This window comes from Danio aesculapii, chromosome 5 (assembly GCF_903798145.1).
Source record: "Danio aesculapii chromosome 5, fDanAes4.1, whole genome shotgun sequence".
In the NCBI taxonomy this organism is placed as follows: Eukaryota; Metazoa; Chordata; class Actinopteri; order Cypriniformes; family Danionidae; genus Danio; species Danio aesculapii.
Genome location: NC_079439.1, coordinates 943,969 through 950,563, shown reverse-complemented (window position 1 = coordinate 950,563; position 6,595 = coordinate 943,969).

The window sequence follows — 6,595 nt, the reverse complement described above, 5'->3', positions numbered from 1 at the left end:
TGTGGCCTCACAGCAGGAAGATCAATGGTTTGAGTCCCAGCTGGGTCAGTTGGCATTTCTGTATGGAGTTTGCATGTTCTCCCCGTGTTGGTGTGGGTTTCCTCTGGGTGCTCTGGTTTCCCTCACACTTTCTCCCGGGTTCCACGCCTCATATATGTTTTGCATCAATGTCAACACGGAATGGCTTTAGATTGGACCCTAAGATGATTCATGACTCTGAGTCGACTCAGTGTTTTGAGAATCAATAGTTTTAAACATGGTGGGCTTTCAGGTTTAACCCTCAGCTGGATGTTCTCCTCACTGTGTTACACACTGCATGAAGATCTTTCTCAAAAACACCTCATAGGGGCTCTTTCATGTTGAGTTGCTCTTATCTGTGTGATCTGGACGGAGCAGATCTCTGATGATGAAGATTGTCATGTGAACCTGAGACGCGTCTCTTTCTTCTGTGCGGTACAAGTGAAAGTGCAGAATAATTACTGCAGAGCCTTTATTATCCGCTATTAGAGAAACTCAAGACTCCAGACTCAAACACACAACAGCTCCAGTGTTCAGTCACAAACCACAGCTGGAAACACACACACACACACACACACACACACACACACACACACACACACACACACACACACGCAAAAGACTGTCCATCTGACAGAGCTGTTCTGCTAAAGTGAATCAGTGAGTTGTTTAATAGACTCTCTCTGAATGGATCATTTAAGTCAGTGAGTTGTTTACTGGAGATTAACTCAGAATGGTTCATTTGAATCAGTGAGTTGTTTACTAGAGTTTCACTCTGAATAGATCAAATCAGGGATTTGGAGACTCATTCTAAACAACTCATTTGAATCAGTGAGTTGTTTACTGGAGATGTACTCTGAATGACTCATTTGAATCGGTGAGTTGGAGACTCGCTCTAACCAAATCATTTGATTCAGTGAGTTAAAGGTTTGTTCTGAACAAATCATTTGAATCAGTGAGTTGGAGACTCGCTCTGAACAAATCATTTGAATCAGGGAATTGGAGACTCGCTCTGAACAAATCATTTGAATCAGTGAGTCGGAGACTCACTCTGAACAAATCATTTAAATTAGTGAGGTGTTTACTGGAGACTCTCTGAATGGCTCATTTGAATCAGTGAGTTGGAGACTCACTCTAAACAAATCATTTGAATCAGTGAGTTGTTTACCAGAGCCTCACTCTGAATGGTTAATTTGAATCAGTGAGTTGGAGTCTCGCCATGAACAAATCTTTTGAATCAGTGAGTTGGAGACTCACTCTGAACAAATAATTTGAATCAGTGAATTGTTTACTGGAGATTTACTCTGAATGGCTCATTTGAATCAATGAGTTGGAGACTCACTCTGAACAAATCATTTGAATAAGTGAGTTGTTTATTAGAGACTCATTCTAAATAGCTCATTTGAATCATTAAGGTGTTTACTAGAGAGTCACTCTGAATGGATCATTTGAACCAATGAGTTGTTTACTTGAGACTTGCTCTTAACAAATCATTTGAATCAGTGAGTTGTTTATGAGAGTCTCGTTCTGAATGGATCATTTGAATCAGTGAGTTGTTTACTGGAGACTCAGTCTGAACCAATCATTTGAATCAAGTTCAGAATTCAGGAATCAGACAGCCCCATATAATCTCTCCACTAGCATTATTTCGGGAGTCTGATTGAAGTAAAAATACAATATTTGATTAGGAATATTAAAGGTAAAACATGTCCTAAAACAAAAACACTCATATAGAGTACAGATATCTAAAACATGTGCTTAAATACAGTGTAGTGAAGTAAAAACATTTATTTCCACACACACACACACAGGTCAGTTATTGGTCTGTTGAGTTTGTTAAGTGTGCAGATTACAGCGCAGTAGCAGTACGCCTGTACAATAGCAGCTCTTCTGGGCTTTTGTGCACTTTAAGATGCTCTGGAGGTTTGATCTGAAGACTAATGGCTGGATATGAGCTCATAATCTGCTCCGATCAGAGATTTATGACGCTCCGACACCATCCTTTCACTGCTTTAAAAGCCTGGTTAAAGTGATGCATCATGGGTTTACGCTTTACACGCGTGTTTATAAACCACTAATACTCATTATTCATGCGTGTGTTGTTATTTCTGCACATGCTGTGAGAATATCAAGACTAATGTGAAGAGAGAGAGGGTCAAGCTGCGGATACTCCTGTTAAAAAGGACAACGGTGAACAAACCGTAAAATAAGAATAGTCATGGTGGCGCAGTGGTTAGCACTGTGGCCTCACAGCAGGAAGGTCTCAGGTTCGAGCCTCGGGTGTGTCAGTTGGCGTTTCTGTCTGGAGTTTGCATGTTCTCCCCATGTTGGCGTGGGTTTCCTCTGGGTTCCCCAACAGTCCAAACACATGCGCTATAGGGAAATTGATCAACTAAACTGGCCATAGCGTATGAGTGTGTGTGTAAATGAGTGTGTATGGGTGTTTCCCAGTACTGGGTTGCAGCTGGAAGGGTATCCGCTGTGTAAAACATATGCTGGAATAATTGGTGGTTCATTCCACTGTGGTGGCCGCTGATGAATAAAAGTACTAAGCTGAAGGAAAGTGAATGAATGAAAATTCGTCAGAATATGTGACTGTTGTGATGTAAATATAGATTTCTTAACTCTAGTGATGTTTAATCATTAGTATGGTGTTTACAGGTTTTTACAATTGCTAACACACTGAAATGCCATGCACAGCACAATTAATTAAACTGACACACAGAGAGCAAAACTTCCTATCAAGTCTACAGAAGACTAAACATTTCTGCTTTACACACATTTCAAAATGAGACTTTAAATGCTCTGAACACAGTTCTCTACATAAGACACAACCATCTGACATAGTCACACGTTGGCCATTTCAAAACACTGCCATTCAGAATGACACCACATGAGCTAATCGACCAATTACATGTGCCACATGGCCAAACACCTCAATGGTTCATTGTTAACACTTCAATCAGGATATAAGCACTATGAAGAGACTTTTTTTTTTTTTACAACAACAATGGAAGACATTGCTGAGTGAGGAGGAGGAAGAGGGGGAGGAAGAGTGAGAGGTAGGGATAGAGCAGGTAGAGGGCTTCATGGCCAAATAAAGACAAACACTTTCAAATGAAATCAGAGTAACCTTAGTAGATCATGTCATCAACCATGGGCTGACAATGCGTGAGGCTGGACAGAGAGTGCTGACAAACTTAAGTCATCTGGAGAACAGGTAGGTAACCCGAATTTCATGTAGTACACATGTAGTATACCCCATGTTATAGTGTATCAGTTGGGTGACACCTGTTTACTCAGTGTATGACGCCAGCCATTCATGAGCTGTTGAATTTTCCTGTACAATGTACAGCATGTTGTACTGTACTGTTGCAACAGCATGTGTGTGTGTATCTGCAAATATTTCTGTGCATGTGAACAATCTGAGACATATTTCAGTGTTATGGCAAAGCGTTGGGAAGTTGGGGGAGCTTTTCATTACGCCCAGCAGTGTGTAGTTGGTTAGGCACAAACCTGGTAATATGAATGAAGTGTGTGCCATTTCATGCAGAAGTTTGATTATGATAATGCTGTGTGTAGTTTCGGGTGCAGTGCTTCATTTTGCAGGATATATTTTGAATATATTTATATTATTATTATTATTATGATATATTTATTTTGGAGGTATTTCGCAGTTTGGTTGTGTGGTTTTGTGAATTGTGTTAAGTGTTTTGCTAAACCAGACTAGTTTGAAAAATGGTGTGTTAGGAAATGAAAAACCCTGTAAAAACATGATGCTTCTTGTTATTTTACGCAACAACCACAAAAAAATCTCTAAGTGAGAACAATTTTATTTAACCCAGGCTCATTTTGGAAATGTACCCCTGTATATATTTCTGGAGATTGCGAAATGCATCCAAGGAGCGTTTTTTTAGCAGTTTTTGTTTTCAAGAATCCACCAGAGGGCACTGTGTACACTTTTGAGATCTCATATTTCTCTAATAAGTGCCATTCACGCCTGCTGTTTTCGAGTAAAGCCACCAGGGGCTGCCGTGGACTGACTGACTGACCGACCGACCGACCGATAACCCCACTAGTGATGGGGAAGTTCGGATCATTTGACTGACTCGGACCTTTGAGTCTTGAGTCATTTCGTTGATTTAGTTCAATTTGCCAAAATATTATTCAAATGTTACGAGTTGCTTCCAAACACATCTACAACTAGCCCAGACGTTGACCACACTACAAACAAGTCATAACTAAAACGCTAGAAAATCCCCCCCGGGTTTTCACTTCGCGATCGGCCAACAACCGCCCACCCCCCCTGGCTCTCATCCCTTTGCGATCGCCCCCAACTCACATTACCCCCCCCCCCCCCCCCATGCTTCACTTCGCAATCGGCCAATTCCCCCCAACACCCACCCCCCACCCCCCGCTCTCTTTGCTCTGCGAATGTTTGTATGTTTATGTTTGTGTGTGAGTGTATGGTTTGTGTTTGTGTGTGCCTTTATGTGTGTGTGGTGGTGTGTTTATGCGTGTGAGTGTGCATATATGTGTGTGTGTGTGTGTGATTTTCTGAATCTGCCGCTGTTGCTCATTTGTCAATTGACTCCAGTCATCAAATTTTTGTATGTATGTATGTGTGTGTGTGTGTGTGTGTGTGTGTGTGTGTGTTTCTATGTACGTTTATGTGATTTCCTAAATCCGCTGCTGTTGCTCATCTGTCATTTGACTCCAGCCTTCATATATATATTTGTGAGAGTGTGTGTGTGAGAGTGTGTCTCCAGACGTCTGCTGCTGTCAAAGGCCAGAGTGCGTCTCTCTCTCTGTGATCTGTGTAAGCAGATGGGGCTCCATTACTCTCTGAGCGGCTCTATCTGTGTTTCCGGCTCTGTGTGTGATGAAATATTGATGGAAAAACAGCAATATTGTGTCTCCCATCTGAGGGGGTTAATGAGGGATGGAGACCCCGGCTCAGGTTACTGGAGCTGCAGTGTTCTGTCAGATTCAACACGGAGCCCTGAGGAGCCGCTGATCGATCCATCATCTTCATCACTCTTCATGACTCTCTCATGCAGAAGAGGATCTCAGTGCATGATGATGATGGTGGATGAGGATGGCCATAGTGATGATGTGATGGTGGTGACAATGAAGACGTGTTGGTTATGATGATGATGTTTATGGTGCTATGGTTGTGGTGACGATGGTGATAAATGATGATGGTGAGGATAATGGAGGCCATGGGGATGTGATGCTTATGGTGATAAAGCTGATGAAGATGTGATGGTGATGAAGATCATGGTGGTGATGATGATGATGATGATGGTCATGGTGATTATGTGATGGTGGTGATAATGAAGATGATGATAAAAATGTGATGATGGTGATCATCTTGATGGTTATGGTGATGAAGCTGTGATGATAAGATTGTTTTGATGATGAAGATGTGATGGTTATGATGATGATGATGATGATGTGATGATGATGACGAAGATGTGATGGTTATGATGATGATGATGATGATGATGATGTGATGATGATGACGAAGATTTGATGGTTATGCTGATGATGTGATGATGATGAAATTGTGATGTTATGATGATGAAGATGTGATGTAATGATAATTTAAAAAATGTGATGATGATGATGAAGATGTGATGATGACGATGTGATGGTTATGATGATGATGTTGATGTGATGATGATAAAGATGTAAGGATGATAATGATGATGAAGAGATGATGATGATCATGAAAATATGATGTTTGTAATGATGATGATGAAGTTGTGATGACATGATATGATAAACGTGATGAAGATGATGACGAAGATGTGATGGTTATGGTTATGATGATGATGATGATGATGAAGATGAAGAAGAAGATGTGATTGTGAGGTTTATGGTGCTATGGTTGTGGTGACGATGGTGATAAATGATGATGGTGAGGATAATGGAGATGATGGCCATGGGGATGTGATGCTTATGGTGATAAAGATGATGAAGATGTGATGGTGATGGTCATGGTGATTATGTGATGGTGGTGATAATGAAGATGATGATAAAAATATGATGATGGTGATCATCTTAATAGTCATGGTGATGAAGCTGTGATGATTAGATGAGATTGTTTTGATGATGAAGATGTGATGGTTATGATGATGATGATGATGTGATGATGATGACGAAGATTTGATGGTTATGCTGATGATGTGATGATGATGAAATTGTGATGTTATGATGATGAAGATGTGATGTAACGATGATTAAAAAGATGTGATGATGATGTTGAAGGTGTGATGACGAAGATGTGATGGTTATGATGATGATGTTGATGTGATGATGATGATGATGTAAGGATGATAATGATGATGAAGAGATGATGATGATCATGAAAATATGATGTTTGTAATGATGATGATGAAGTTGTGATGACATGATATGATAAACGTGATGAAGATGATGACGAAGATGTGATGGTTATGATGATGATGATGATGAAGAAGATGTGATTGTGAGGTTTATGGTGCTATGGTTGTGGTGACGATGGTGATAAATGATGATGGTGAGGATAATGGAGATATGATGCTTATGGTGA